Genomic DNA, 24680 nt, shown 5'->3' with positions numbered 1-24680 from the left:
TATCACATACTATTTCTGAGGTTTCATGGGTCTCCTTTATTAGGATTTATGACTCCTAGTTTAATGACCCTTGCCCAGAGGCAGAGCCTGAAACAGGGCCTTTGTCAACTGCTTCTGATTTAATTGCTCAGAGGCAAACTTATCACCTAAGTAGTGCTGACCTCGTGGTTTTTTGATTTATTTGCATTTTATCAAGGTCACAGGGGTCCCTAAAGGTTATTTCTTAGTTGCCTGAAATTCCTAATGTCATCACTAAAAACCATTGCTCGAGCTTTTGACTGGGCCCCAGTTCTGGACAGTAAGCTCTTTGTATTTAGAACAATCTGCACCGTGACCTATAGTTCTCTGAACTTTCAGCAGAATAAATCTGTCATTCTCATAAATAGGAAGAGAGGAAATCCTGGAACCGAGGCCCCTGGGTGACTCCAAAAATTATAAAATGCAGAGACAATCTGTTAAACCACAAGAAGATACTGCTCTCCGGTTAAAATGTTCCACCTCCTCTGTCCCCAGGTGACCATCTCCCCTCAGCCTAAACTCATCTTCCGCTCTTGATGTGCGCTCTACTTTTTTTTAAATAAATCGACTCCTTAGGACCAATACCAGTTTATTAAAATAGCAAGCAATTAGTGTCTCTTACACAGATGCTCAAGGGCCCTTTAACATTAACCTGGGCTCGTTTTATTTTAGGTCCGTTGTTCTAGATTCTGGAAACTGCTGTTCATCTCAGAAGGGAGTTATAGAAATGCCCCTTTGGTCATTCAGATAAAGAGCTAATAATATTTACTGAGTATCTAATGCAGAAGGAGAAGAGAACTGTGTCACGGGATGCCAGGAAGGGCTGTGAAAGGTGAGCTGAGCACGCCAGCACCTCTCCAGCAGGGTACTGTGGCACGCGCCCAGCATGAAAGCCCTGCTTTCCGCCAAGCAGGACTCGTGTTGGAACTTCTTGGAGGCAGTGAGCCTTCTGTCATTTTGGCTTCTATCACTTAATGCCTATGCAGATTTAATTAAAAATTACCACCAAAGAGCGGAAGAAAACACCCCTGCAGTTCAGTTGAATAATGGCTTTGCCTTTTTCATGTCAACTCAGCACACATTTAAGACTGAATCTCCAGAGTGTAATACAATGTCTGTCATCAGATAGGTGTTCAGTAAATACTTCTCTGAGAATAGAGTGCACAAGGAATCATGTGTAGTGTGGGGGGAACATGGGAAAGATAAGCAAAGATGACCTCAACATCATCCCTGCTCTTAGGGACCTTATCGTTTAAGGCAGAAAACTACAATAAATCTGGGCTGCAGTACAGATTAAAAGGAAGGGAATGAAGGCATTCTGATTGGGAACTTTTTTTTTTAATAATTAATTTTTATTGGAGTATAGTTGATTTACAATGTTGTGTTAGTTTCCGCTGTACAGCAAAGTGAATCAGTTATACATACACATATATGCACTCTTTTTTAGATTCTTTTCCCATATAGGTCATTACAGATTATTGAGTAGAGTTCCCTGTGTTATACAGTAGGTCCTTATTAGTTATCTATTTTATATATATAGTAGTGTGTATATAAAATCCCAATACTTTTTGAGGGATCTGCGGTGCTACCATTCCTTCTCCCAGGTGCTTTTCCTATATGTAGTTCACAGTCAGTTTTCCTGATGAGATTTTTCTCACCTAGAAAGGAAAGGCCTAATTGGATTTCTGTGCTAGGACATTAAATGACATTCCTGGGCCTCCTTTAATGCTTGATTTTCTACTTGGGGAGCATCTTAACCCAAAGGAGAAAAAGACCCAGTGTTATTGTTCTACAAATGCAAGTACTAAATCCTTCCTACACAAGGCTTGTGGGAGAGCGGGGGGGGGGGGGGGGGGGGGGGGAAGAATTACACAACTTAAACAAATATTTAGAGAATGTGAAAGGGAGAAAAAAACACCTCCCGGTTAAGGAGATAGGTCAGGAGCAAATGGTTAGGGTCACTATAATTGAAAAGAAACCCACATTTAGAAACTGAAATGTTGAAATCTGCATTTGAAAGATGTCACCTCTGCCATCAGCATTCAGACTAAGTTAGTATTCCCTTGTCATCAGACACCACCCAGGCTTTTGAAATCAGAGACCTGGCCAGATGAACTGTAATAACCTCACAACAACAACAGAGGATGGGTTACTTTAAGAAGACGCTTTCCCACATTCAGAGGCATTTGCTGGAAAACTCTGAAGGCACCAACTGGGTTAATGATTAATCAACACTGGTTCCCTTAGTAGATTGAGGCTCTTTCACACACAGCCGATAGCCTGCAGCTGTTCCCGTGCTTATCACAAGCATTGTCCCTTTCACTTCAAAGTTAGTTCTGTGAAATAAAAGAGACAGTTTACAGGATGGGGTGCGGGTGGGACATACATTCTTATAATAATTTGAGCTACAAAGAGGAGACTCACAGCTTACCCAGTTTGTTTCTTCAGAAAAAAAGTGGGGGGAGGGCAGGGCTGGGGGGACACCTTCTAACCACCAGACTCAGGAGCCCAGTGTACTAGGTTCACAGTTCCATACCACCTCTTTATAACTGTGCACCCTTCAGCTACTTGTTATCTTCCGGAAACTTGGTATTCAGCATCTGTAAAATGGGTTATTGTGACAACTAAACAGATTAAAGAATGTAAAATGCCCAGCATTGGACCTAGCACAAAGTAACTCCTTAGTAAATGTTAAGAATGGTCATTTGTTGCTCTTAAAATAGATATCAGAAATTCCTTGCACTTTGTTTACAGGAAAACCCTTAAAACTGTCCACAGAACTTATATGTTTATTTCAAAAAAAATTCTAGGAGGTCATGTCTCCCAATTCACATAACATGGGGGGGAGTGTTTGCTACAGGAGGGCACTGAAAAGAGCATTAACTGACAGCTGTTGGCTTGACAATGAAGAAAGAGATGGGAAAATATGAAAAAGCAGACAAAAGACCACTGAAAAGCGTAGTGGCCTTCTAAGTGTTTCAGGCTTTAAATGTTTTGTAGCACTTAATGCAATAATTAATGTTCCAGAAACAGACTGAGTCAGTGTGATGGTGGAGTTGGCAGAAAATAATGTGTATGAGGGCAGGAAAACGTCTTGAACATTTTAGAAATGTTTTCATAGAGTGGAAAAATTAAAATTTTAGTGCTAAAAGAGATTTTGGTTAAATGGAAACATGCTGCATTCTTTGGCAAGGGGCAGTACTTTTCTAATAGCTTACAGTTTCAATCAAAGTTCTTCCAGCAGCAAAGCCCAGCCTCAAATAAAGGCTTAAGTCTATTTCAGATACCGAAGATATCTGGAAGAATATATTAAATGTTGTGGGCTTGCATGACTCTGAAGCTTGATTAAAAATTGTTTTAGCTAATATTTATTGAGCCCTGACTGTCCCAGGCAAAATTCCAAGGACTTTACTCATTTAATCCCAATATCAGTGTGAGAAAGTGAAATCATTCTCCCGTATTTTACAGATGGAGAAACTGTGGCATAGAGAGGTTAATTCATGCAAGGTCACACAGTTTGTAAATGGATTTTAAACAGGGTAGTCTTGCTTCTAACTCTTAACTACTGCACTGCGTCTAAGGTCTGACTTCAAAGGAATAATTTTAATTATTCCTAATTAATAGGAGAGTGTGACAATTGAGAAAGATGTATTGATATAAGACAGGGATTTTTAAAAAATATCTGTAGAGCCCTATAGATTAGCTGATACAGTCCGTATACAGATCATGCTGGCTGTTGCTGGTAACAGAATCAGTGAACCTCAGTGTAACTTCAATGAAATACAGAAAGTTAAACACAGGAGGCTGTTTGGATGCAGGTCAGTAAAATAAACCCTGAGGATGTCAACATCAAAGAAATGTTAAGGTCTTCAGGATTTTCTGCTTAATCATGAACTAGTCCTTTCTGTACTTGTCACAATGTTTTATGTGCTGCCCTGCATGTCATTAATACTTTTCGCAAAAAAAAAAAATACTTTCGTAAACAAAGATCATTAGGCTTTGTCAACTTAAACAAGAGCTTTTGCACTGATACCGAAATCAATCTCTGAAACTTTCTTTCACTCTGAGAGAAACAACGTTCCCCCAGGATACAGCAGAGAATGTTTTATGGTGAACTATTTTATAGTCTATCCCTTCCCCCCAGCAGAGACCAGACCAGTGAAAAAAAGCTTAAATATGATGAGGAGACCTGAGTATTTATCTTTATGGCAGGATTACTTACATATTTACTCTCATGCCTCTCTCCCATCTGTGCTTTTGATGATGCACCCAATCAATGTAACGGTGCCAAATGGTCTGCTAATGGTTTTTCCCTAAGAATTAGTGAATTATAATCTTCTTCTTCCCAGAGGCCCTGCCATCCAGATCCCAGGTCTACGAGGATTTATTGCATGTACAGTGTTCTAGCTACCGGTGTGAGAGCCTGCCAGATGCTAAGTGCTCTAATGTGTTAAGAACGAAGCATTATGGGGCTCTCATACGTAGCAGACACTCCAGCAGACCACACACCCACCATTAAAGATATTTATCAACTACCAGCATAAGAGAAATAAACCTGGAAACTTCTTTTACACACAAACCTATAAACTAAGAGTTATAAATCATGCAGATACATTCTTTAGGTTGGGCTTTTTTTTTTTTTTTGTCCTAATTGAGAAGAGTTTATTGAAGAGACTGCATACACAGGAATGGGCCTGATTAAGGAAATCCAACAAGTAAGGCGATGGTAATGGCTTGGAGCCCTTCCCCCATCCTGAAGAGGCCAGAGGCCAGAGGAAGGTCGAGATACCCAGGACCCAGAGGGAGAGAATTCCCAGGCTACATGTGAGGGAACCGTGTACTTTGGTAGAGGAACAAAGCACCTGACAAGAAAGGAAGCAGAGGGATAAGTACTCCGACCTCTCTTTCTTCCTCACCAGTATAATCTGTTGTGTGGCATATGGGTGGACAGTAGGGTTATTGACAAAAGTTACGTGTTGAGCAAAAGTCGTGTAAGTTCATTTGGGTAATTCAATGAATTAAGGTCTACTACCACCTGAAGCTGTATCTGAGAGCAGCCAAGGGACAGCAGCAAGCTACGTGAATGCAGCCCATGGTTAAGTGAGGTAAGCTTCAGGAAGCTGGCTGCAATGGGCTTACATTCCAAGATGCATGGATTAGAGTGTGGCATTGCAGGAAGGTGATCACTGTGTAGGAGTCTGAAGGACGGCAACCCTCACTTCACCACGTGTAAGGTTTCTGCTAAACCTCAGTTTGAATCCTGGCTATACATTGATTGACCAGCTTTCATTCATTCACTCAACAAGTGTTTATTAAGCATTTACGCTGTGCTGACACCACTGTTCCAGGCATTCGGGATAGAGGAGTGGAAAAAAGGGAAAAGATGCCTATTCTTTTGGAGCCTGCCTTTAACAGGGGGAGATGGCTGATACACACACAAGCAGACAAACAAGATAAGTTCAGATAGTGACAAGGAAAACAGGGTAATGCTATAGACAGTCATGGGCATGGGGCAGGGAGTGTCTGGGGAGATGACAGTTGAGCTGAGAACTTAGTCATATTCCTTCACATTTGGGGAGGGTTTGGGGGGCAGTGGGCAGAGCAGTGACCTAGGAAGGGAGAAGAGTTGTCGCAGGTGAGGTTTGTGTCTTTAGAGCAATGGGAACCTCTGGCCGGTTTTAAGAGAGACGATTTAATGTATATGTTCAAGATCCTTTTGGCTGCTCTGTGGAACTCGGATTATCAAGAGATGAAACTGGAAGCAGGTACATTAATGAGAAGGCAGTGAAAATAGCAAAGTGTAGGGAAACAGTTATATGACAGAATATAAGGCCCTGCATTTTCCTAATGAGATTAAAAATGTTTTATTTTATTTGCTAACTGGAGTAAACCTTTAGAGATGGATGAAACAGTCAATATCCGATAGGTTTTTTAAATTTATTTTTTTAGTTAAACATACCAATTTATACTCTTATTAATTTAGTAACATTGATCTTGTTATTCATAGTTAATATAAAAAATTTATTGTCTTGCTTATCGTTCGAGCTACCTTTCAACTCAGCCATCTTTTCCAGAGCAAATTATCTTCACTGCTGCCCAATTTGTTTAATATAAAGCAGTTTCGAAGGCATGTCTGGTGCTTTTATTGGGTATTGTTTTCAAGCCTACAAGTACTGTGAGGGTATGAGTTAAGTTAATGTAAAAAGACGCCCCCAGATCCAGAGGTTAAAATTAGACAGGAGTTGATCTGTCTCATAAAACAGTACATAAGTGTTTGGTTGACCGAGGCTGGTAGGCAGCTGTGTCAGGTCAGCTGTCCTATACCAGGCAGAAGGAAGGGGGAGAGGGACCGGGGGATACTCACCCAGTCATTTTAAGGTCAGAGCACAGAAGTGACACGTGTCGTTTCCAATTATATCCCAGGACATCTTAGTCACCTGGGCACCTATTATTATGGAAGAAGGGGAGAATGAGGTGGACATTGGAGGGCAAAGAGCAGGCTATCACAACATCCATGGATAGCACGGGACAGCTGGTTTTTCTGTTTTCCTGTAGATGCAATGTAAGTATCCGTCACTACCCAAAGCTATTCAGTTCCTGAGTTTAGTTAGCAAAGAATATGTTTTTCAGTCTCTACAACTTAACCATTGACTATTGCTATTTAAATTGATCTTTAAAAGGTTGGAGAAGTCATATGACAGGAATAATTACAAAATCTGGTTTTGAATTTCTTGGCCTTCTTCATTTTAAACAATCCCATCAGTTGATCTCTGAAGGCGGCCCAAACTAGCACCGACTGAGGTCAATTCAGACTGATGTATCTTTTTCAGATGACACTTTTTGTTCAAAGAAGGTAATTATAAGAGAGAGCGCTATAACAAGAGGCTTTGGAACAACTTTAATATAAGGAGGAAGGTACCTCACCTTGTATTTAGACATTGAATAGGGTGGACCAGGTCACCTGCCCAGCAGTGAGGGGAGGGGGAGTCAGTGGGCAGGAGAGTTTCTTTTGTAAACATAAGGAAATGTTTTCTCTTTTTTTATATAATATGGAGGAACAATTAATGCTTATCCTTCTCAGGTTGCTGTGAGAATCGTAAAATATGTTAAGTATATAACAGAGTACAGGCCTACCTTAGAGATACTGTGGGTTGGTTCCAGACCACTGCAGTAAGGTGAATATTGTGATAAAGTGAGTCACATGAATTTTTTGGTTTCCCGGAGTATATAAAAGTTATATTTACACTGTACTGTAGTCTAGTAAATGTGCAATAGCATTATGTCTAAAAAATATACATATCTTAATTTAAAAATACTTTATGCTATCAAATGCAAATCATCATCTGACAACTCAGGGTTACCATATGCCTTCAGTTTGTAAAAAAAACACAATGTCTGTAAAGTGCAATAAAGCAAAGTGCAATAAAATGAGATAGGCCTGTATATGCGTGGAGTAAATACTGCACAGCACTAAGAAGTAAACATGCACATCCTGTATCTTTGCAAAGATCAGAGTCTGCATCTGGTAAGAAGTTGTGTTTCTAGTTACAGTATTTGCCTGGTCTACAGTATGTGCTCAATAAATGATCGTTACCATGATTAAATGAGAAATGAAGAGAGTTTACAAATAGCACAGCTTCAAGGCATTTGAATGTTCACTCACCATCTTGTCTGCATTGGCCCTATTTTATCATGGATGCCTTCTTAGTTAGAATTATTCTGATACAATGGAGGGCTTTGCTGGAAGCTTGATAAACGTGCTTATTACTCTAAGCAAACTCCTGTTTGGAAGCGCTATGCCAACAGTTGTCCTAGGGAGCGCTCGACTCCATTCTCCCCCATCAGAACAATGGATGTCTCCTGTTCCTGTCTCCTGGGAAGCACTGTGAAGTGCGTTGCATATTTAAATAGCTGGAATTCACGAAGTACACCAAGTATTTTCCTCAAAGCATCACATGCTTGCCATTAAATGTAGGACTGTGTGGGGTTTGGATGTAATTTCTTCCTTGATCTTTGGGATTTAATCATTGTGGAAAGACTCACAGTGTTGCTCCGTAATTGTCAAAGGATTAGCCTTGACTGTTGTGTACGCATTTACTTCTGTTTGACAATTTGATGTTTCCTTAAATGCTTTGTGTTCATTCATGAGGGCGATGGTTTCATTTGAAATGCTGCAGTCACCAGGGAGAAGCTCCTGTGCTCTTCCCTGATTGGCCAACCTCCCCTCTGCCTCCTGTTGCTATGGTGCCCAGCGGAGTAACTTCCTTGCCCTGCACAAGTAGGAGGCTCGGTCTCCATGGATACCCCACTCTGAGACTGTACTCCACGGAGAGATGAGCTGAGCTGCACACACTGTATTTCTGCACAAGACATAGCCCAGCCTGTGGTGGGAGGCTGTTTGCAGAGGCAGTGTTTGCCATGAAAGTCTACGGAGCTTACCTTCTAAGTAAGTCATATTAGTCACAGTAAGTAAATAATTATATTGGATCCCAGAGCATATGCTCTTTGTGTATATGTGTGTGTCAAGTTAGTTGTGGTAGGCTAAAAGTGTAGTCTAAAAACAAATTTTCCACTCGCCTTCCAGATATTCTGAATGCAGAATCTGGGTCTAAACTTTTAAAAATACACACATATATTGTTTTAAATACCCCTTGTCATTTGTGAGTCTGCCATTCGAAGCCAAAGGGAAAAAGATTGACCATGGACGATTACATTTTAGAATGCTCTTCTAACTCTGAGCATTGCTTGCTGCATTTGTAAATGCAGAGCTTGGCCTTACCCAGCAACGTGCTATGGGAATAGATGAGCACAGCCACAGTTAATGCTAATTGGCACTGCACAGAGTTTGCAGTGGGCCTCTGTGTAGACTGAAACTCGATGTGCTTATTTTCAAGAGAGATCTCGCTCATGTGCTCATATCTGCCAGTTCACCATGGAAATTATTCGGAGACCATCTCTCTAACCAGTTTTAATTTACTTTTCTCATGTAGCATCCAGTAGAAATTCTAAAACTCTTCATGACTGTGGAATTGGGATGTGGAAGAATTTTCTTTTTATTAACTGATTTGCTCTAATACTTCCTCTTTACTGTACATTCCAAGAGCATAAGGGTTGGGTTTGCAATGTTGTAAAACACATGAGTCATCTTAAAGCAATTTTCATTTGCTGGGCAAATGATTAATGCCTGTGGTGTTAAAATTAATTAGTGGAAACAAAAGACTGTGTGTATGGTAACACCAAGTCTAGTTCAATAACTTTAAAATTGTGTAAAATTAGATTCTCAGGCTGTCCACAGAAGGTAGCTGGCATCTAGCAGCTCTAAATAAAAAGCAGAACATGTACTGTATTGGTATAAAGAGAGATTCATTTTTAATCGTATAAAAGAGGGAGCACAGAGTATTACACTAGACTGTAAATGTCTCTTATTTTCTGTACTCATGACTGACCATTCATGCAAAGGACAACCAGTGTAATGTCATCTCTTCTAACTGTTAGTCATGGCTCAATTTTAATTGCCCCAAATGGTGAAAAGGTACCACCCTTTGAGGATGTGAACCTACTGGTGGCTCCTCTGCCTCTGACTTTGTCACTGAGGTCGAGCTTTAGGTCATTGCCTTCATATTTTATAAATATAATTTCCACCCATCAAAGGGGCAGCAGACAAATAAAGGTGCATGATGAACTCTGTAGTGATCATGGTTTTGGAGACCTGGAAACAATGTCGATGACACTTTCTCCAAAGTTTTTCACCTCATGAGTATTATAAGGCTCCATTTCCCTTTTTCAATGTGTCTGTGATCAATTCTCCTGCCCATCTCTGAAAACCAGCATTGTATGGGATTTTTTTCAACCTCAAAATATCGGAATTTCCTCTCTGTTTCCTAATCTGTATAATGGAATAATAATAGTACCTGTGACACAAGGCTGCTTTGAAAATTCAATGACATCATCAGTGGCACATGACGTACACTAAATAGTCACTGCTGTTGTATTATGATTACTGTAAGCAGCATCATCATCATTTTCACAATGCCTTGTAGTTAAGGGAGGCTGTAGCGACTAACTTGAACAATTCTTTGGTTTGATGCCATTCAGCCTATCAAATTTCCTAGCAAATACTTACTAAGAACCTAACTGTGTGCTTGGTTTTCCGATGGGAATTATGACATTCAGTGTACTTGAAAATGTAGACAACAGAACAAAACGTGAAATATGCAGTAGGTTTCTCTTTTCAAATGTGTGGCTTTCTGTTTTCGTTAAATGGCTATATCTATATCTACATAATAAAATGTTCGCCAATTTGCTTTGCTGCCACTGATGGGTATGTAGGATTCCACAATGGCTATAAGCTAAAAGGGGCTGGGCCATAGCATAAGTCTAGTTAATATTTATAACTTGAATTAAAAATGTGACATTTAAAAACCTAGGTTCAAATTCTAAGCCCACTTCCTTTCCTGAAAGGATTTCCGTTCAGAGTGCAGTAAATGACATATTTTGAATGAGAGCAGTTTCATTAAGTTGAAAGTTTGGGGAATGATGGGAAAGGAAGAGATGCGAAATGATTGATTAATCTGTATAAAAATAGGTTCCATGCTGGGATTTTTCCTTTTGCACTAATCCTGTGTGACATCTGAACCAAAAAAATATAAAACCAATGCCATATGTGCAGAGCCTGCTGGTGCTGATTTTAAAACGTATGAAGAGTTGACCCAGATAATATTTTGCAGCTTTATTTTCATTGTAATGTCATTTTCAGTTTCCATTTCTTCTTTCTGGCATGTTCTCTTCCTTCCATCTGTTTGCCCTGGAAAGAATGTGGCAAGTAGAACAAGGGCTATACCAATTTGCTTGAATGGAAAAAAGGGGAGGACATTTGTAGGATGCAATTTAAAATGAGGTCTCTAGAGGTTGGGAACTTGGGACTCACTGTATGTCCAAACACAGAGCTAAATATATTCTGCTAAACACGATTTCTGTTGCAATATCACTCAGATAATCAAGCTAGAATAAGCCGTCTCTTGCAATGTTTCAAGGCAAAAGTTAAATCCATAGCAATATCCCCACTGGCACGGTGACCTTTTATCTGTATGATACTGGTCCGTGACCAAAATAATGACCCACTTCCTTTTCCATTGTTACTAATCAGACAGGCACATGCTCTGACAGTGCACAATTTGTCAAGTGTTTGTTAGGTGCTTGGTGCTGCTGTCATGAGCTGGGGATCACATCCTTTTGTTGACATCTGAGGAGCATTCTGAGGTCTCAGTTGACAGTTCTATTTGCCTAGTCCTTTTGCATCTGAGGGAGTTTGTGGCAGTTTCAGAGGGAAGGATGTCCCCTTGTCTTGTGTGGCAGCACACATTATTCAGAGAAACTGGATCTTCCCGCATCTTTGGCCTCTTGTGCTCACCCCTGTGGCTGAGATATGCAGGCTCTGCAAGCCTCTGCCAGGAAGATCTCATTTCTGCCCAGGCGACTGGCAGGCCTGACTGTTCTTGAGAGATGGAGGCTATGCCTGAACCTGATACTGGGTTACTGCCTGACATCCAATGTTTTTCCCCTTAGCGTTTGTGGAAGAAGCGAAGGATCCAAGCTGAGAAACATTAGTGCATAGAGAGCAGTGGTTCAGGATCTGCGGGCGGTGCTATGGTCTTCTGCACTGCCGAGCCCAGCTTATCAGGGACAATGAAGGGGTTTTGTCTGTGCAAAGCTGGGGCATTCTTGAGTCTTGGATAGGATTCTCCAGCTTAACGTTTCCACCCTTCCTTTTCTCTTCAGTCTCAGCCACCACTTAACAGACCTGAACCCAGTAATGCTGCTCATTTGTTTTGTTTTTTAACATCTTTATTGGAGTGTAATTGCTTTACATTGTTGTGTTAGTTGCTGCAGTATAACAAAGTGAATCAGCTATACGCATACATATGTCCCAGTATCTCCTCCCTCTTACCTCTCCCTCCCACTCTCCCTATCCCACCCCTCTAGGTGGTCACAAAGCACCGAGCTGATCTCCCTGTGCTATGCAGCTGCTTCCCACTAGCTAGCTATTTTACATTTGGTAGTGTATATATGTCTGTGCCACTCTCTCACTTCGTCCCAGCTTACCCTTCCCCCTCCCCGTGTGCTCAAGTCCATTCTCTATGTCTACGTCTTTATTCCTGTCCTGCCCCTAGGTTCTTCAGAAACTTTTTTTTTTCTTTAGATTCCATATATATGTGTTAGCATACGGTATTTGCTTTTCTCTTTCTGACTTACTTCACTCTGTATGACAGACTCTAGGTCCATCCACCTCACTACAAATAACTCAATTTCATTTCTTTTTATGGCTGAGTAATATTTCATTGTATATATGTGCCACATCTTCTTTATCCATTCATCTGTCGATGGACACTTAGGTTGCTTCCCTGTCCTGGCTATTGTAAATAGAGCTGCAATGAACATTGTGGTACATGTCTCTTTTTGAATTATGGTTTTCTCAGGGTATGTGCCCAGTAGTGGGATTGCTGGGTCATATGGCAGTTCTATTTTTAGTTTTTTAAGGAACCTTCATACTGTTCTCCATAGTGGCTGTATCAATTTACATTCCCACCAACAGTGCAAGAGGGTTCCCTTTTCTCCACACCCTCTCCAGCATTTATTGTTTGTAGATTTTTTGATGATGGCCATTCTGACTGGTGTGAGGTGATACCTCATTTTAGTTCTGATTTGCATTTCTGTAATGAATGATTAGTAATTTGAGCATCCTTTCATGTGTTTGTTGGCAATCTGTATATCTTCTTTGGAGAATTGTCTGTTTAGGTCTTCTGCCCATTTTTGGATTGGGTTGTTTGTTTTTTTGATATTGAGCTGCGTGAGCTGCTTGTATATTTTGGAGATTAATCCTTTGTCAGTTGCTTCAACTCATTTGTTTTTTCAGCAACTATTGATGTGCCAGCCAGTGAGCCAGGCACCAAAATACAACAGTAAAACCAAGGGCTCCCTGTACATGTGTGATGTGATATGTTTCTGGGGGAAGTACCAGGTCCCGTGAGTACACAGAGGAGGGCCGTGGAACCCAGACTTTGGGGTTCTGAAAAGAGTCCCAGGGGAAGTCATGCTATATTGACACTTATAAAGGGTAAGACTCGGTTTTAAGTACAAAGACACTTGGGGATCTGAATTTTACATGCCATTGCCGTTAACTTTAGTACTGTATACTTCCTTAGAGTTTTAAAAAAATTCTATTGTCATGGTTACCATGTTGTATTTATTTATTTATTTATTTTTTTTTTGGCGGTACGCGGGCCTCTCACTGTTGTGGCCTCTTCCGTTGCAGAGCACAGGCTCCGGACGCACAGGCTCAGCAGCCATGGCTCACGGGCCCAGCCGCTCCGCGGCATGTGGGATCTTCCCGGACCGGGGCACGAACCCGTGTCTCCTGCATCAGCAGGCAGACTCTCAACCACTGCGCCACCAGGGAAGCCCACCATGTTGTATTTAATACTTATTTTTTAGACGGCTCTTTCATCTACTAGGATGTGAGCCTCTTTAGGACATGGACCATGCTTTTTTCCGTCCTTCCTTCCCTTCCTTCCTTCCTCTCTTCCTTCCTTCCTTTCTTCCTTCTTCCACACCCCCATTTTATTTTTTATTTAAAATTTATTTATGCTGCATTATTTCTTTTAAAATATTATGTATATAATATGACGCAGATAAAGAACGGATATAACATACACGTAAGCTATGCAGTATAACAATAAAGCAAACACTGTGACCCACCTTTCACTTCAAGAATTACCACCACCGAAGCTGCCTGTGTGCTCTCCCAGATCCCATTCTCTGCCTTTCCCCAGAGGTAACTACTGTCTTCAAATGTGTGTTTTATCAATTCCTTGCATTTAAAAAATAATTTTTACCACCTTAGGTATGTGTCCCTAAAAATATGTTGGCGCACAGGGGTAAACTTTGAACATGGGGCCATTTGCCTTTGTGCCCTCCATAATTAGCACAGTGCCTAAAACTTAGTAGGTCCTTACTAGATATTTGTGAACAGATGGATATGCCCTGCTAGAGCCTAGAAGATATTTTTGTGATGCTCTACACCAAGGAGATTTTGGAATTCAGTTTTAGTGCATTTGTTCCTTTTGAGCCTTGTTGGTTTTGTCTCTTTGGGGTGCTTATAGAAGCAGGCCACAGGAATTAGTTACATACTGTTGAATTGTTTGGGGATACTTCGAGACTACCATTTCCTACTTACCCTCCTCATTTTATCACCATGCGAACACTCTCCAGTGGTCCTAAAGAGAGTGGCCTTAATAGTTTTGTAATAATCAGCTTTGCTTTTCCATTCCATTTTGGCTTTTCTTAGACCATTGTGGGGTGGGGAGGAGAGAGGTGGAGAGACTAGAGAACACCGAGTACACTTGAATTAAAAGTTGACTTGTGGGCTTCCCTGGTGGCACAGTGGTTGAGAGTCCGCTTGCCGATGCAGGGGACATGGGTTCGTGCCCCGGTCCGGGAAGATCCCAGAGGCCCGCATACCGCGGGGGGGAAAAAAAAAAAAAGTTGACTTGTGTTGGGGGTGGGGTAGAGGACCTGGGCCAGCCAAGTGTTGGCCGGGGAACGTGTGCTCCGTGCCAGATGTCATTTTGAGTTGAGATCCTAGGGAAGGTTCCATTAAACAAATCCATGGCAATGCAGAGCATAATTTGTGTGCAGGGTACAATCTGATCACGAGAGAGCTTCATTCTTTCTAAATGCTACGCAGCACACAAAAATCAGCAGAGAATGTTTTCAGAGGGACATTCAGAAACATTTCGTTCAGAAGCTGGAGAGTTTAAATAGTCTTCATTGGGTTAAACAGTGGGGCGAGGTGACCGTGGGAGCTTACTGCTGGCAGCTCAGCTGGTTCGCAGAATGCCTTGCCTCTCTGCCCAGCGAGCACCCAGCTCTGAAGGCACAGTGGGAGCGTGGCGTCTGGGTGAAGTCCCCTCCCTGGGAGATGCCAGGCTTCGCTGGCCTTGCTTGTCCCAGGGCAAGAGTGCGGGAGCTGGTCCACCTGCCTCGCATCTGCTTTCTTCCAAGCCCGTCCCTCCCCTCATCCAGAAATCCTCTCTGTTGTGTTGCCAGGCCTTCTTCTGGAAACATTTCCAGGTGACTTCATTTTTCCCTGCCTCCCCAGTTCTCACTTTAGTTCCTTGAACACATGTCTGAATTAAAACAAACCCCATGAGGCCTTCCATTGCTCCATTCGCTTTTGTTCTAACACTCTGTACAGATGCCAGAAATGGCCAGAATTTACCCAGCTTGTTTATTTTTATTTGATTGACATTTGTGCTTGCAAATAAAAAATATTTGCGTTAAACATGGATTACACAGTGGTAAATGTAGCATTGGTCTTGGAGCAGCTCAATCCATTCTGATTAGATTATCCTGTTTTTCACATAGTCCTCGGGCCATACAAGAGACATTTTTTCCTTGCATTTGACTGAGATAATTCCTGTTTTGCTTTTTGTCTCTTTGGTTGTACAGAAAATATACACATCGCCATTCAGTTGTTCTTTTATGTGGGTAGAACTGCAGTCAAGTGTGTAACATAAGAAGAGGTGTCTCTTAATGTTTAACTTGCTTTATGCTTTTCCCGTTTTCAATCCTTTAGTTCACCTGGGGTTTTAAATGATTTTGAACCTATGTGGTTAAGTTTGTGAACCTAAGAGCTATGTGGAGAGGGACTCTGTAGTCAGGACTCTTTCCCCCTTCCCTTACGGCCCAGTTTCTAACTGTAATAGTCACCTGCCTTGCCTTCCAGCCTGCAGTCGCTCCTCCAGATATTACTGCTGCAAGATCTCCATAAAGCACCACTCTGTTCACGTGAACACCCTGTTCAAAACTCGCCATGGCTCCCTCTTGCCTTCAGAGTAGAGGCCCTTAGCGTAGCTTTACATTCTTCAGCTCTCTACAACTCACCCTTTTGGCTGCCTTTTCTCATCTGATCGCTGTACTCCAGCCAAAGAAGGGGTTCAGTATATTCTGAATATGCCCTGTGTTTTCCTTCCTCTGGGTGTCAGTTCATGCCACCCCCGTTCACTAAAGATCTGCTTCCTTCTGCACCCCCAGCAGTTGGTCGTGTTCCCCCGGCTGCTCAAGGCCCATCTCAAGTGGTATCTCTTCCCTGACATAGTCCCTGCCCTCTTCCACTCACCCTGTCTGAGAGTATTTCTTCCTCCTTTGTGGTACCTTAGTGCCCTCTCTCTGTATTGCACTCAGCATGTCCTCTCGTATCCTAGTTGCTTGTCTCTATAGCTTGTCTCCTCCTGAAAGGAGCCTTGAGCACTGGGATTGTACTTCTCCATGTTTTCCCCCCTTCCAGTGCCTTAGCCTGTGCACAGCTCAATACGTATTTGAAATGGACTGAATTGAATGCTATCATCTTGGTTTCCAGTTCTTAGATCTTTGTGAATTCTGATGACGAGGTCCCATGAAGAGTGGTCAAAGAAGAAAGCCAACTCTGGAGCCAGAAGGGCTAGCTCTGCTGTTACTAGCTTTGTGACTTGGGCAAGGCTCATCACCACTCAGAACCTCAGTTTCCTCTTCTACACCCTGTATGTCTTTAGAACATACGTCTTTAGATTCAAGAAAATAGCAGAGATAGAGTCCTTGATGAAGTAGGCTTTTAGTACACAACGGCTAGTGATGTTACTGTCTGACTCTGTCATCTGTTGTTTTAGTTTTCCCTTCAAGGTTTGTGTAATCTCTAGTCTGCCGTCAGCACTAGGCCGTCCATGTTTTCATTCGTGTCATTAATAAAGCATGTTAAAATAGGACAAGGGCAAGGACGGAGCCAGGTGACACGTTACTAGAGATTTCCCTTGAGGTTGGCAGACAGTCCATTAGTCAACATCCTCTGGGTCCTGAACTGTGCCGTCATCCAGTGCATACGTCACCCTTGTTCATAAGACTTTCCTAAGTGTTGTGACTAAATGCCTACTGAATTCCAGGTAGCTGATTATGTGGCAGCCCCAAAGCATAATTCTCGTCAAGAAAGGAAGTGAGAATTGTTTTTTTCTATCTATAGGTTCTTAGTGAACTTTTGCTGGCTTCTACTTGCCTTATTAAAGGGATGGACCTTTTCTACAATTTTACTGGAGATAAACACCAAACTAAGCAGTTTATGATTTCCAGAATTTGTTTTTTCCTCTGCTTTGATAATCTGTGTACTTTTCATCCATCTCCAACTGGCTATCTCTCTTGCTTTGTGATTTCTCAAAAACTGGTAGTATTTCCACAACTATTTCTGTAAGTTCTTTTACTACCTTTCTTCCTTCATTCAATAAATATTCTTCCGAGTCTGTTCTATACCAGGCACTGTGCTTGGTGTGGGCGATACAGTGATGAACAAGACAGAGATCTTCCCAGACTGCATGGTTTTTGCATGCTACGTTTTGGGCTGAAAACTTGAATTTTAAGGGATTTGGGCATATAGGATGTAGGTAGAATTGGAGGGGATATTTATCCTAACTGTAAATAACACCAGGCTGTCAACCCAACCTAAAAGGAGAGAAAGAGGAAGGTAACACAGTAGAGAGCCTTTCCAGGAGCCATTGCTAAATACTGAGTATGGAGGAACTTTTGATGTTGTGAAATCTTTCAAGGCCACAGCAGCTACTGTGTGTTTAATGCTGCATTAGACACTGGGATATGCAATAATGGCCGAGCCCTCAAGGAGCTGACAGTGTGCTGGGAAATTGCAGACGGTTGCAGTACAATGAGATAAATGCTCGTTAAAATTCTGGGTGGGGTGAGAGCATAAAGGAAGGGCTTCTAATCTCTTTCCCGAAGGAGTAAAAGATCAAGGCTGACCTGAGACCTGAAGAACAGGTAGTAGTTAGCCAGTCCCAGAGGGACAGGACAATAATCCAGGTATGGGGGACTTGTACGGACACTCCATGCTATGGAGTTTGGACTTTATCTTAAAGGACACGGGCACCATTAAAGGGTTTCAACAGGGGAATCACCTGGTCAGATTTACGCTCTGGAGCAGCGTGGAAGATGGAATGCTTGGAGCCACACAGAGCAGCTGGGACACAGTGTGTGACTGTCATAGTTCCAGCAAGAAATGATCATGGCCTGGGGTGGAGCGTTCAGGATGGGAAGAAGCAGACGGATCACAGAGTTACTACAGACCGATTTGAGTAGGTGGCTGCAATCTATAATTAAATATTGAAAACCAGGGCCATTTATTGTAGTGGTTCTCAAACTTCAGTGTCGTAAAAGATCACCTGGGCATTTGTAAAAATGTGTATTACAGGAATGACTTGAGGAAATGTCAGTGGGCAGATCTGGGATATGAGTCAAGAATCTATTTTCAGCAAGTATCCAGGTGACACTGATGCAGATGGGCCTCAGATCACACCACCAAAAACCCCTATCTATTCGATGTTTTAAAATGGCAATCTTTTAAGTGTATTCACAATATATTAACTTCTCATTTCAGAATGAAGGCTCAGTCCTATTATTTTTGTTGAAAATAGGTGAATGGCTCAGCCCCATGGGTTCATGTGCTAAAAAGAATAAAGAGCTGTCTCCTGGCTAGCGTGGGCTGTGTCCGCTAATTGTTTGCTCTCTGGTAAGGGATGCAGAGCAGAGGGTGATAATCTTATTAAGACCCCCGCTGCAGATGGTTTGTACATGAATTTTGAAAGGTTTCAGCAAGCCCTTTACAAGAGCAGGCAAACAGGCGCTTACAGGGAAGGTAGAGTTGAAGTTTTGTGCAGGTGTGCATTCTCAGTGTTCAGGGCATATCTAGATGCATCTCCTATTGTGGTATTTCTCAAGCCTAAATGCCCACCTTCAAACCCCAGCTTCACTATATACAAGCTGTTTAACCTTGAGCAAATCACCTGTTCTCTCCTCTGTCATCTGTAAAATGGGAATAAAACTGTACCTGTTTCATAGGCTTGATGTGAGGATTAAATGAGAATACACGTAAAGCACATTGAATAGTATGCGAACGTAATAAGCCATTTCTGACCATTACTGAGAGAAGCCAGGTGACCTGTAATAAACTCATCACTTATATTAAGAGTTCAGTCATGTAATAAAGTCTTCACCTTCTTATTTAAGTCATGGTACAGCAAGTCCTCTACATACGAACCTTCAAGTTGTGAACTTTGAAAGATGCGAACGTGTGTTCCATCAACGTCAGGCATGAGTGACGTTGCAGCTTTCCCTCCGTCTCCTATTGCTGAGGATCCTTCAGCTCTACCATCTCCCACCTCCTCTCCCTCCTCCAGTCAGTAACTCTTCTTGCCTGTTCACTCGATGCCAGCCCCTGTATGCCAGCTGTTGTACTGTACTACTATACTTTTCAAGGTACCGTACTGTTAGATTAAAAATGTTTTATTTTTTGTTTCTTTGTTTTTTATGTATTATTTGTGTGAAAAGTATTATAAACCTGTTACAGTACAGTACTATATAGCCAATTGTGTTAGTTGGGTACCTAGGCTAACTCTGTTGGACTTACGAACAAATTGGACTTATGAACTCACTCTTGGAATGGAAATTGTTCGTATGTAGAGGACTTACTGTACTAAAAAAAAAAAAAGTATGGTGCCCATATGCAGAAATGCTTAGAGAAACTTAGTGTTTAGCAACACATACCAAACATAGGGGTAAGTAGGCCAATAATAATAATGAGGAATGTTAATGCACACTTAACGGCGGTCCCCATTATGTCACTGAATCCTAACAACGGTCCCATGCGATAGGCATGGAATCCCTCTTTAGAGTGAGTAAACTGAGGGGTAGAGAGGTTAATCGATTGCCAAGGCCACACTATCACTAACTGAAAGATCAGATATTTTCTCTTGGAACCCATCAATGCTAGAATCTGCTTTTAACCACAGCTGTTAAATATGTATTGTCAGTTTCATGAAGCATGGCTAGTAACACTCGGTATTGTGCCAAGCAAAGTAAGAAACTGACACATTTTGAATGTGAAATATGTAAAAATGATTCCCAAAATGTATGCTGTGATGCGCAGCCATATTTTATTTTATTTATTTATTTTTACTATTCTTTTTAAAAATATATTTATTTATTTAATTTTTGGCTGTGTTGGGTCTTCGCTGCTGCACGCGGGTTTTCTCTAGTTGCAGCGAGCGGGGGCTACTCTTCATTGCAGTGTGTGGGCTTCTCATTGCAGTGGCTTCTCTTGTTACGGAGCACGGGCTCTAGGCACGTGAGCGTCAGTAGTTGTGGCTCGCGGGCTCTAGAGCGCAGGCTCACTAGCTGTGGTGCACGGGCTTAGTTGCTCCGCAGCATGTGGGATCTTCCCGGACCAGGGCTCGAACCCGTGTCCCCTGCATTGGCAGGCGGATTCTTAACCAGTGCACCCCCAGGGAAGTCCCCGCAGCTATATTTTAAATCACAGTCAAGCCAGCTGCTCTATTTCTCAGAGGCAGCCATTCAGGAAGCCGATATATGAGTGATCTCAGTCAGAGGGTGCGTTAGAATAGGGGTTCTTGTCAAACTTTAGTGTTGAGTTGCTGACTCTGTAGGCCTGGGGTGGGATCTGAGAATCTGCATTTCTGATAAGTTCCCAGGTGATGCTGATGCTGTTTGGGCAACACTTTGAGAACCACTGTCTTAGAGGAATAGGAGGATGATTGGTGACTCTAGGGCAGAGGATGGTTTAAAATCTACCCTATAATTAGCAGACCTGCTCCACAGACCTAGTTATTTAAATTCACAAAGATGATTTGAAGCGACCAAACATCAGCTCTACCATGTAGAGGCTTAGATGCGAAAGAAGATGGACATCTTTGCTTTGCCTTTAACATTTCTAAACCAAGCCAGTTGCTTTCTAACATAGAGACGTTTATACAGTAACTCCCCCTTCTCTAAACAGTGGGGCCTGCTTTAAGACTCGGAAACGTCCCTCACCTGTGACTCAAACCCAGCCTTTGGTCTTAGAACTAGGTACTTAACTACCTTCTGGGCTGCGTTAAGCCGCCACCTGTCCCCCTTCCTCTACCCTGTGAGGGACAAGGGTTTTCTCCCTCAGTGAGGTTATATGCATGGTCCAGTAACTCTGGGTCAGCTTCTCATGTCCATGGGCTGGTCTCATTGCCAAAGCTAAGGGGCTAGGTCATGGAGTGACCCAAGCCAAATCCAATAGGACATCAGGTAATTCTTGAAATTATAAGGTTTCCAGGTCAAAAAGACGCTAGGACAAAGGGTCACCTTGGGCATGTTGGGTCCTAAAATTGGATTAGGGTAATGCAGAGTCTAGTTTTACATTTAACTCTTGATTCTCCATAACAATGAGAGGGAAAGGGATATAAAGACAAATGTGTATAAACAAATGATTCACAGAGCATTGCTTTTTGTCCATGGAATATATTACATAAAAGTGGGTTTACTCTTTTGATTTTTTTTCTTTGGAAGACTTGAGCCTCTGGAAATGCAAGTAGATGTTTATTCAGAATGGAAAACCTAGCTAGATGAGTAGCTGGAATTAACCCAACTCATATTCTCGTCATCAGAAGAATTAAGACGTAAATTACGGTGTAGGTCATAGAGTGGACTGTTATATAGCAGTCAAATGAATGTACTACAGCTATATGGAGAATTTTAGCAACATAATTTTGAGTGAAAATCATCCCCAATATTATTCATATCATGATAACCTGTTTATTAAAAAGTAAAAAATAGACAAAACAAGAAAAAAATCTGCCTTGTAGGAATACAAATAGATGTGATTGTTCTTTGTAAAAATGAAAGCAGGAAGTGGTGAACAGGCAATAGGATGAGGAAGTAGATGTAAGTTGGTGTTGACGTTCTAGTTTTTATGATGGGGCTGGTTTCTTCATTTATTATAATATTAGGTGTGAAGAAATAAACAAAAATAGATAAACCAGTCAGTAAGTAAAAATATAGTCTCACATGAGCTAATGATGAGTGTGTGTCAAGAGCCAAGGAATTTGGTTAATCCAGTTCTGTGCTTCTGAAACTAAGATTTAAAAATGGGTGGGGGGGCAAGTGGGAAAATAGCTCTCTGGGTTGCAGAGAAAATAATGCAACGCTGCTCCCTAGGTCCATGCTTGGGCTCCACACAGCACTATGTGACCTGACGTCTTGGCCACTTCCTCCACTCTCTTGTCTCAGTTGGTACAGCTTACAGATGGAAATCACTAAGGAGGGGGGTGGGTATCAGTAGATCATCAAAGATTGTCAGTAGAGTGACTTCAGACAAAACTAAGGTTTTAGTATCCCTGGAGTAGGAAAAACATGTATGCTTCCTTTTCTTTTATATCCACCTGTCTGAGAAAGGTCACATGTTTACATGTTTTCTCAGAGAAGCAAAGGTAGGAATTTTAGAAATTAAAAAGATCTATGTGTCCAATAAAACTTTGGGGCCTGTGTCTTAGAAGGATTTTAAACCAGCCTGCTTCTAAATTGAATTTATCACCTCATTCCCGCCATTGCTTCTCCCTCCAGTGCTGTCTCCACGTGCTGTTGCTTTCACCCCGGACGCCCATCTCTGACTCCTCCTGCTATAGTCTTGGATTGTCGTGAATAGTTTCAAAGGCTAGCTAGTTCACTGGGCATCTCCATGGAATCTTAATCCTTCCAATAGGGAATAGTATTTTCCTTTGTTGGCCGCTTTTAGCATCTAATTTATATTCCTCCTAAGACGTTTGCCTCTTTCTGAAGACAGGGTCAGCACCTCAACTTGACATTTGCTAGGTGTGCAAAGAGCTGTGGGATGTACAGATATGAACTGATGAAATCTTGCCCTTGTGGAGATGTTGTCTCCTGAGTGCGTTATTTGTGACCCCCCAGACCCTACGAGAAGGTTCGATGATTAGCTCTCTATTGTTTAGTGTGCTTGAGGCTCTCCTGTGAAATTGGAGAGTTTAGTCAATACAGCCTGAGTCTGAGGATTTACTCGTTGATTTACAGTCTAAAGGGATGAGGAAGAATCTTTACCACACTCCTGTCAGAATCTTTTTCTGTTTGTTTATTTTCTTGCTTGTTTTGAATCCTTGCTCACCACTCACACCCCACACCAGCCTCACCTCACTCCTGGCCTCTGCTCCAAGCCCTTCCCGATTTTGGCCTTTCATGTGTTGGGAACCAGATGTGATTCAGAGAGGGAAATCGTGAGAAGAAAAATAAAAAGAATAGCAATATTTTAAAATGCTTACCGAGTGCTAGGCCCTACTTTTTACATGCTTTTACATATATTAGTTTACATAATCCTTACAACAACTCTGTAAGAAGGATACTGTTATCATTCTCCTTCCATAGAAGAAGGTGAGGCACAGAGAGGCTAAGTGCCTTTCCCAAGGTCACACAGCTAGTAACGGAGGCTACTAAACTATATTACCTCATAAAAAGTGAAGAGAAACAACTTCATGGGGATTGAAAATGTGAGAGAGAAAGAGAAAGGACAGATTATTTAGGAACCAAGGTGAAAGGATGTCAAGATATTAGAAGTGGAGCACGGCCAAGTGCTGACAAGGTCCAGTGATGTAACTCCACTGGTGGACTGTTTAAATGGAGCAAAGGGCAAGGTCAGTGATGCTGCGAAAGTCAAGGGAGTGAGGCCTTGTGAGTTGCGGCTTCAGTGTGGGAGGTGGGTGGTGGCCCCCCAGGAGCCTGTGAGCAGAGAGCAGACCTTGAATGGTGTGCCCTGCAGGCCGTCACATAGCCGTGACGGTGACAAGGAATAGGGGAGGCCATCAAGGCTGTTAGGTCTTGGAGTCAATTTTAAAAACTGTGCTTAAGGACAGAGTGAGGTTTAAAAAAAAAAAAAAAAAAGAAAGAAATGCTGTTTTAGAACCCTCTTGCATGTCTCTGCAGCAAATTATAAATTATGTCATCTTCTTCCTAGCAAGTGGGTGATTCTGTTCCATTCATGGTCTCAAACTGCTTTCAGACAGCACTGGCTCAGCCTTACTAAGGGTGGAAAATGAGGGGACTTGGAAAAAGATCCATCCTTAACCTTCTCCCTTATACTCTGGACTTAGAGTCCCAGACACAATTCCCAGCCCTGCTCTGACTTTGTAGTGCTGGTGGCATGTCAGTCCCCAGTTCTCTCTCCCACCCCTTCACAGTCTCCATCCTCCCCTGTCAACTGTCCCCATGGTGACACCCCTGCTCCCTTGAGCGCTACTTTTCCCAGACGCGGAGGGCAGGCGCCTCACTTTGATAAACACTGGATAAACACTTCTCCTTAAACAGAAGCAGCAGGCTCACCAGCTGGCTTTTTTTTAAGTGGGAGAAATTCAGTTGAGTAAATTCGACAAATCAGAGATGAGGAAAATGTAAGAGTGAAAACTTCTTCAAGGAGGATTTGCTCTTGCTATTACCAGGCCCCCAAGATAATCAATATAGATGAAGTTCATGGCCACTGTGGATGCAGCCCTTCCCAGACCCATTTAGTGGGGGAGAGGGTTGCCCCTCAAGCCCACCTTCTAAAGGGCCTGTGCCCAATGCTTGTTCAGTGTGGGAGGCTCCGCATGCCTGTGTGCTTCCTTTGGTGCCACTCAGCCTGTCGGCCAGGGACACCTTGACCACACCAGAGGCAGCAGGTTAGGGCTGATGGGATGCCCCAGAGGACAGCTGGCTGGATTGTGCGGTGTTTCTGCTGAATGATGTTGGACACCCCCAAGTCCAAA

General features: G+C 42.2%; 1 protein-coding gene across 10 annotated transcripts in view; it reads left to right on the top strand.

The window, feature by feature from the left end:
- SYBU (syntabulin) overlaps window positions 1-24680 on the top strand; it is a 112769-nt gene that overhangs the window by 67550 nt on the left and 20539 nt on the right. The window contains exon 1 of one of the 10 annotated variants that reach the window (XM_030863119.2): window positions 8440-8464. The exons of the other annotated variants lie outside the window; for them this stretch is intronic. The gene's annotated coding sequence lies outside the window, so the exon portion shown is untranslated. Of the gene's footprint in view, window positions 1-8439; window positions 8465-24680 lie in introns of those variants that run through there. 10 annotated transcript variants of the gene reach the window in all.

This window comes from Globicephala melas, chromosome 17, assembly GCF_963455315.2.
Source record: "Globicephala melas chromosome 17, mGloMel1.2, whole genome shotgun sequence".
NCBI lineage: Eukaryota > Metazoa > Chordata > Mammalia > Artiodactyla > Delphinidae > Globicephala > Globicephala melas.
Note: the sequence above shows the minus strand (reverse complement) of the source record. Positions and strands in the feature narration are given on the sequence as shown.